The 9,287-nt window shown below is 33.1% G+C and overlaps 1 pseudogene; it reads right to left on the reverse strand.

Annotated features, from left to right (window-relative positions):
• Positions 1-8,505: 8,505 nt before the first annotated feature.
• Positions 8,506-9,010, reverse strand: LOC120615110 (60S ribosomal protein L17-like; annotated as a pseudogene).
• Positions 9,011-9,287: the final 277 nt, after the last annotated feature.

Raw genomic sequence — 9,287 nt, forward strand, 5'->3', positions numbered from 1 at the left:
CATAGTGATTGAGTTAACTCAACAACATTTGCTGAGGATTCATGAATTGTTAATGGTTGTGGAAGTACTATCACCTTTGCCGATGTCTACTTGAAAAGAGCTCCTTAATTTAACTCCCGGATATTTAAACTTTGGGCTTTTCAGAAGCTTCATTTAATAGAGCTTGACCTGGAAATTGGCCAAGAGCTCTAGATAATAGAGGCGGCCTATACACCAAGAAACCTTATTTCTTGTACTATTAAAAATCAGAGCAAAAGGAAGACTATGGCTGAGCACAGACTGCTCTATTGGTTCAGCTTATATGTCATGTAAATTATTAATGGTGGGCATATATTACCAGAAATATAGAAAACAACACAAACAACAAAAAAAGTTTCTTTGAGAAGTAGCTTTACAGACTGTACAAGACATTAGAAGTCAGATGTTCTGGCTTCTTCCTCTGTATTGCTCTCCCCTTTATTTTAACATTAATGGAAATGAACAGCTCAAGGGCACTAGAAAAAAGCAATTGAAGTTGATACCCTAATTAGAGACAACTTGAACTAAACAAAGTACACTGTGGCCTAGACTGCTTCATAAAATTGAATAAAAAATGAAAGGGAAAATAATGGCTAGTGTGTATAAGGGCACATGAATACTTACCAATATCGGTTATGTAGGAAAAAGCTGCATTTTCAGTGGTCCAGAGGAAGTACGAATAAGTAAAAAAGAGAAATATGGAAAAGGAGAAACTATGAAAAGGAAGATCTATTAACATTGAATATCTCATCTTCCCAGGGCAAAATAAATGTATTATATCAAGCAAAGGACAAAAATAAATATGAATTATTTCTTTCAGTTAAGTTTTAAAGAAATAATCTCAAAGAAGACATATTCATCTTCCTTAGGTAATTATCATGATAACTCACAGGTAGCATTTTTTTCTTTGATAATCTTTATTAGCACACAGAAAAATCAGAGGGAATTCTAATGAATCCCTGGGTTTTTATAATCTGTATTATAGATATTTAAATGATCTCACAGATCATCTAATCCAGTTTAGTAGTAGTATAGTCCAGAAACTACCTAAGTCAGAATCAGTTGGAATGATTAATAAAAATGCATATTCCCAGAAGTCGCACCAAAAAAATCAAAATCTCTTACAGCAGCTTGCTTATTTTGAGTGTATGCAATGTTTTCTTTATTCACAGACATCACAGGAGGCTCACATAGGAATACTCATGCCTCTTCTCCCACCCTTTCTCCAAGTTCAGAGGACTTGGTTTGAGTACCTTCTGTTATGGACTAAATGTTTGTGTCCCACCCTCAAATTCATATGTTGTAGTCCTAACCCCCGATTCGTTGGTACTAGAAAATGAGGCTTTGGGGAGGTAATAAGGTTTAGATGAGGTCAAGAAAGTAGGGTCATCATGATGGGATCTGTGCTCTTATCTGAAGAGGGCGAGACCAGAGCTTCCTCTGTCTGCCTATGAGGGCACAATAAGAAGGTGGCCATCTGCAAATCAGAAATGAAACCTTTACCAAGAACCAAATCTGCTGGCACCTTGATCTCTGACTTCTCAGTTTCCAGAACTGTAAGAAATAAATGTCTGTTGTTTAAGCCACCCAGTCTATAGTATTTAGTTATAGCAGCACAAGCTAAGACATTCACTCTGAGATTGCTTTCTGTGTGATTTCCTGTAACTAGAACACGTTTTTGCCTTTCTGATTATATTGGATGTCCATAAAATGATTATTATAAAATGGATTTTTGTTGCACCTATTCCTATTTCTTATCAGTAGGAGAATGTAAACATTTTGTAGGAATAAAACATATAGGCATTTGGGATTTATAAGGCCTATGCCTATCAGATTTTAAGTTTTACAAAATTCATATATATCCCTGAAAATTAATCATCTATGATCTTTTACACCTTGCAAGAGGCACAGCCAGAATTTAAAGTCAATCCTAGCTCAATACTTTTTCTTTTTGCTATATGATGCTAACTCTAACAATATTGAAGATATTACACAATTTATGCCAAATAAGGTAGTATTATGATATTTGAATTAAGAACAATTACAACTATGAAGGCCCATTAAGTTGTTTTTAATTCAAGAGAATAAATGATTTAAAAGATTTTTTCAATGTTTCAATAATTAAAGACTAGAAAGATTCTTAAAAATAATAAAATACAACCTTCTAATTTTACAGATGACAAAAAGAAGAGATTAATAATCTGAAGCTTGATCATAAAAAATGTTGACACTTTTAGTTGCTATAAAAACTAATGAAAAAGATCGGTGGATGAATTATTATTTACTTTTTGCTAATAAAGTATATCAAAAGGCTATTAATAAAAAACAAAAAATATTAATAAAAAAACACCCTCACTGTACTGTCAAAAATATTAATTAAAAAACACCCCCACTGTACTGTCAAAGATAAGTATGACATCTAAATTGAAAATACTTCTCCAGACTAATTTAATGTGTTTACAATAAAAAGATCTAGATCTGTTGGAATGAAGAACATTGATACTCACTTAAGGAAGAAAGGCTTTACATTAATGGCCATAATAAAAATAAAAATAAAAAATTCAATGGTAGGCTATAATAAAAAAAATCATCAGAAACCCTTTGCAGTAATGACCATAATAAAAAAAAAAAAATCGTGTATTACTAACAGGGAGTGATGTCCACAAAAACTAGGTATTTATTCAGCAAACATTTGTTAGATATCTTCCATGACTCCGCATGTACAAGGGCATCTAAAATTCAGATAGGAAAGAGAAAAGTCAGAAAAAAGATAAAATAGAATCACATGTAAATGTTTCTTGAAGAATATCGAAAGGGCATTACTAATAGTTAGTAGCTATGACCTTACCTTTTCAAGATCCTTTGCACATTAGCTTATTAATCCCACTGGGAGAAAAATAAATATTAAATTCCTTTAAAGAGTCAGCAAGAAAAATGAGGCCAAAAAATTATGTGATTTACTTACAGCAAGTAAGAGAGTAAACTAGTGTAAAAAAAAAGAATTTATCCAAAACTTAGAAATGGGGGTAGAGCAGTATGACCTTTCAATGAAACCACTGTGTAAAAGGCCCACCCAAGGAATATTTAATTCCCTAAGAGAATCTACCTGTTCTTGACTTTGCTATTCTACTATTTGATTAGAGTACAGATAATACTTTGGATGACATGTTAACTTACAGATTTTTATTTGGTAGAAATGGTAGCTACAAAGGTTATGATTTATTTGTCCTGTAGGACATTAACTAGTTTGTCTTTAACATTTTCCCCTCACCACTCCCAAAATATCTATAAGTAACACATTTCTCAAAATGGTCTTTGAACAAACTTTATCATCTTACTGATCCCCTCATTAATAACTTAATACATCTATGACAAGTATTCATTAGTACATATTTGTATGAATCACTTAAATTTTTTGAAAATTACACTTTGACATCATGCTAATGATTCAGAAATTTACTGAACTCCATAAATATGATAATTAAAAATGACATTATTACTTTGAATTAAAAAATAAAGTGCTCTCTGACTAATTCAGCAACCAGTGATTAAATATTCTTTGTGTTCTTATAGCATTATGTGACTTTCATTGTATATTTAATATGGATTGATGACTTTTTCTGTGTATAATCTCTCACCCTTTAGAATATCACCCGTTTGTGTCCCTTAAGATGAAAAATAAGTATGTATGATAGAGTATCAATATTTATTTTATAAATGAACTGAGTGAAATAGGTAACACGTTAATGTGCACAAAGCCAATATGTCCAAATTGGTTTTTGCAAGTAAGTTTTAGACAATTCTAAACAACATAGAACTGAAATTGGCTGCTAGAGAACTGGAAAAGAGAAATGGTAAGATTTACATGTTTCATATATCTGCAAGTCTATACAGCCAGACTAGTTTGAAGAATAATTTAAGATTTCAAAGACAACAACAACAAAACTTATAAGCACCTATAACAATGTACTACGTGTTAATTAAAAGCTGAATGAAAGAACAAAGAAAAGAAAGTGTGAACGTAAATTTTAGGTTGGAAAATTGGCTCAGAATGACAGATGCTGATAGATGTAACCAGGGTTCCATATTAAACACTGATCACAGTGAGGGTAAAAGACTTCCTTTCTAGGTTTTCTTCAACTATGTACAGTAATGATGAGGAAAAGCTAAAAAAATTAAAAAATAAAAGGAAGCAGAACTAATTATTTCTTGGCTTTCAATATCATCGTATTGCTGTTAGAACATAAACATTCTAATTACCCTTTTTTTCCCCGTCCTAAGCCCTGTGTAAGCAGTATTATACATTCAATATATATTATTAAATTACCAAGTTTTTGCAATCTTCAGTCAAAAAGTTCGTGGAGATCCCATTTCTTCCTTTGAAATGGGTTAGAAGGATAGAGGTGACTGGATAGAAGAATATTTGGTAAATGATCAGAGTACTGGCAATAAAATTAATCATTGATAAATAGTCAAAATGATCTTCCAAGCATTATTTTCAGAATAGGCTGTACATAGCTCTCAAATATGAAACATTCATAGCACTAAGAAATAGAAGATGACATGCAACACAAGTTATCAAGCATATTTAACTAAACAGCCTTCATAAAAATTTCAAGTAAAGCCCTTTTAGAGCTAGCAAAAATCCTGGTATAGTTTTACTCATTTCACGTTTGCTTTTTCACAAAGGCATGGTTTTTCTAGTGATTTGCTATAATGCCAGTTTGCATGCTGGGAACATTCATAACAGTTTTGCAATTAGCTAAATATTTGTACAGTTTTATTACAATGTTGATTTTTGTGAATTTATTGATTAAATATCTCCCCTGCAGCATTTGCTCAGTTTCTCTTTTAATTTCATAAATGTAGTCAACTCACATTTTCTATAGTAATGCTAAAGAAAAGAAACACTGTTATCTTGGAAGAGGATCCAGGAGTGACTAAATGTTACTTTCATACTGTTACATTTCAACCAAAAACATACACATAACCTCCATCTTTACCCAGCCTTACTACTCTTCTGATTTTGCCCTATAGGACAATATGGGGGAAATGTCTGAGAAAATGGTGATACGAACGAGATAATTTATGGATTTGGCTGAAAGGCAAGAGGCTGATAGTGTGTGTAGGTGTGTGTGCATTCATATGTGTTAATATCACACTCGCCCAGAATGATGAACAAGGGTTATATCATAGGGGATACAAATGAGTATAATATTCTGGATTCCAGTTAAGGGAGTAAAATAGAAACAGGAAAAATTATTGACCATTTGATTCAATCATTTGATTTGATCCCCACCAAGAATCTAGAAAAATCATTCTGCTGATACAAGTAACTACATCGATACCAATTTCCTTTTGTCAATGACCTCTCTTGTAAGCAGACTGACCACAAAGTTTGAGTTAAGTTTTATTAAAAGTTAGAAAGATTCAGTTGATTTAATAACAATCGTGTATTATTCTAATGTTTTAGTCACAGAATAGGGAATCTTCAGCATGCTCCAGACCATGTCTCATTTCACCAGTTGCAGTGACCTCTGATTCCCAGACCCCTTTAATTGATGGCACTATCCCATCTCCACCATTTCAGCATGGTGACAATTATTGTAGGATCTCTGTTGTCATTACTGTTCTCTGCCCAGCAGCCCACCACTTCCTGGTCATGGTTTCTCTTAGGCATCCAGGTTATCTACAATCCTTGCAGGTTTATTTAACAAAAATGGAATGAACATCAGTATTTGCTAGGTACTTAGCAAATACTGATATTTGCAGGAGAAACAGGTATTTACAAGAGGAACTTCCAGGAATTCTTTTAATCCAGCTGATGTTCTCAGCAATTCTAGTTTATCTTACATTTCTAGTATTTGGGTGCCAAATCTATTGGGAGCTGCCCCTTGAACTAACCCCTTGTTTTATAATTCAACCCCATCCACAAACACTGGACTCAGCTAGTGGGGAGAGCGCAGGGTTCACTGTGACTCCAAACATCACCTATCTCTCACTCATTCTAAATCTTAGAATGATGGACAAGTAAAATCAAAGCTCTATTTGAAAAGAACAATAACATTTACAAAATTCTATTGATTGCAATTTGAAAAAAAGTAGAGAAAAATGACCAATATTAGGAATGTAAGAGGAGACATTACCTATACATCTTACAGATAACAGAAGGTTATAAGGGAATATTATGAACAATTTTATGCCAATAAATTCAGCAACATATATTAAATGGACAAGTTCCTTGAAAGACATAACATGCCAAATCTGATGAGAAAAAATGGAAAATCTGATTGTTCTTATCTCTTTTAAGTATAAAGAAAAGTCTAGACTCAGAGTGCTTCACTGGTAAATTTAATAAACATTTAGGAGCAAAATAATTCCCATTTTGACATTTCTTTCACAAAAGAGAGGAGAAAACTCTTATTACTATTTTATGAGGCTAGCATTACCCTCTTACCAAAATCGGATGAAAAATCACAAGGAAACTACAGATCTATATTCTTTGTAAGCACAGTCATAAATATCCTTAACAACATAATAAGCCCCTTTTGATTATTTAACTAAGTTAGGCCAATGATTATGAGTAGGATCTCACATGTATGTCACTTCTCTGTTGAAGCATTTATTGTGGATATAAAACTCCAAAATGATTCCTTTCCTTCTGCTACACTCCAGAGGAATGATATAGTAATAGTTCCCTGGAGTGAGGTTGTGGCTAAAGTAGACACTCCGGTTGACTTGCAAAAGACATTTTGTATGAGAAAAACAGACAAACAAACAGAAACACCTTTATTGTGTGAAGCCACTATGATTTTAGAGTTGTTTATTAGAGTAGCATAATCTATACTATCCCGACTGATAAGCTAGGAGATGTGCATGTATGCTCATTCTAAATACCAATTTTGTTATACTTATTTCAATGTTATTGTGGCTTGCTAATATGGGTTTAATATATTTCAAATAAATTTCTACAAAGTTAGTGAAACATGAGGTCATTATGGTTCTGGACCCCCAAGAAGACATGGTGAAAAAGAATGAAGCAAAAGAGATGAGTTTGAGTTTTTAATCGATTCTATGAGACTATACAATCTATTTTACTTTCTTAATATTTCTTTTACTTATTCTTCTCGTTCTTTCTCATTATTCTGTGTAGCTGTTGCTCAAAGTTTGAATTTTGCTTTATTATTCTCATTCTCATTTCTGCCTTGATATTTTATTGATTTATATAGACTTCCTTCTCTTAGATATCTTCTAAGTCAATTTCTCCGTAAGGGATATTCTTCCTAAATATGAGAATTGAAAGCTATGTCTTATAGCCTCCTAGTTATGTTTATCAATCCTCGTTGTTCATGGATTCCGTATTGGCAAATTCGTTTTGCTCACTAAAATTTATTTGTGACCCCCCAAATCAATTCTTATGTCACTTTTGTGGTCATCCATGGACATGCACAGAATGGTGAAAAAAATGAGCTGTCTGACATGCAGGTTCCCAGCTGAGGTCGAACAAGGTGATGGTGTGCCTTCTTGTTTCAGCTCTCATAGTGTCCTTTTGGGGGGTCTATTTAGTGTCATGGCCTTTGCTCTTTTGTGCTTTTTGTTGGTGATTTTGCTGTTCCTAAGGGCCCCTAAGTATAGTTTTGAAGTGTTGACTAGTGTTCCTAAGCATGAGAAGACTATAATGTGCCTTATGGAAAACATATATGGTTTAGATAAGCTTTGTTCAGGCATTAGCGATAGTGTTGTTGGCTGTGAGTTCAATGTTAATGAATCAACAACATATTTTAAATAAGGTGTCTTTACACAAAATACACATAAAACAAGGCTATGTGTTTATCAGTTGAAAAAATGTTGTGATCAGATGCTACCAAAATCTTTCTCCTGGGAGCCATGGTTTTCTATTCATTAATGCAACGCTCATGGGAACTTTATAAAACATAACTACCATGGATAACAAGACAACTATTTCCTTTGTAGAATTTTTTTGTGTTTCACATAAAACATGCTCAAAAAAAAATAAGTTCACACACTTCTCAACATATAAAAATATTTCTCATTTTTTAAATTTGACTTATCACATATACTCAATAATGTTCATAAAGTACACTAATCTTAAATGAAGATTTAAATATATTTTTTTTCTACACATATACGCTTGTGAAAGTACCAACAAGATCAAGATATAGAACATTTCATTAAGGTTCTCTCATATCCCTTCCCAGCCAATATCCCCAACCTGAGGAAAGCATTCTTCTGACATTTATTACCATCTATTTTTTTTCTGTATTTTTTGAGTTGCATATAAATGGAATCACACATGTACTCTTTTGTGTCCAGGATCTTTTGCTCAACATAATGTCTGTGTAAAAGTTATACTTATTAATGGAGCATTCATTATATATTACTGTGTAGTATTCAAATTAATCAAAATACATTCATCCATTTCTCAGTTAATAGACATTTGGGTTACTTCTAGTTTAAGGTTTTTTTCTGGGATACCTTTTTCTTCTGTGCAACCTCCTGTTCTGGTTTAGGAACAATCTGCTCTTTTTCAATAAGGATCATCTCAATGTGGCAAGGAGAGCTCATGTAGGTGTTAGTCTGCCCGTGAGCTCTGTAAGTTCTGTGCCACATTTTGAGAGCTTTGTTCACCTGGATATGCTCAATGATTAGAGAGTCTATGTCTAAACCTTTAAGTTCAGCATCACTCTCTGCATTTTTAAGCATGTGCAGCACTCTTCTTAGGCCACCGACCCTGAGTCCAGGCCCACTGTTTGGCCTAGGCACACCTACCAACTCTGTCATTGTAACGATGGAATGGCACACATTGCTTCTATAAAGAGACATCCTTCAGATACTTGGTGGCTTTTCAGATATGCATACCCTTGATGGCCTGGGAAGTTTCACGAGTGTTCCTAAAGTGAATATGAAGATTTGAACCTCTTGATTTGCATGATTTTGTGGGGTTTTCTGGGTCAAGTGAATAGCGACCCATTTTCGGGTGTCACCTCAGGCTACTGATGGGAAGAGCTCCTATACATTTTTAAATAAACTTTCCAATTTCCTTTGGAAATTTTATTCTCCTGAGATTTGGAATGGAATTGTATCAAATATTTAGATAATTTTGCTAAGAACAAAGATATTAAAAATATTGTCTATGGATATTTATTAAAATATTTTTAAAAATTATTCAAATTACACTGACAAAGCTATAGAGAATTAATTTTTAAATTTATTTTATTTATTATGTTTTTGCATGGTTAGAGTCTTCT

The sequence above is a fragment of the Pteropus medius genome, unplaced genomic scaffold, assembly GCF_902729225.1.
Source record: "Pteropus medius unplaced genomic scaffold, Ma_sr-lr_union100, whole genome shotgun sequence".
Lineage (NCBI taxonomy): Eukaryota > Metazoa > Chordata > Mammalia > Chiroptera > Pteropodidae > Pteropus > Pteropus medius.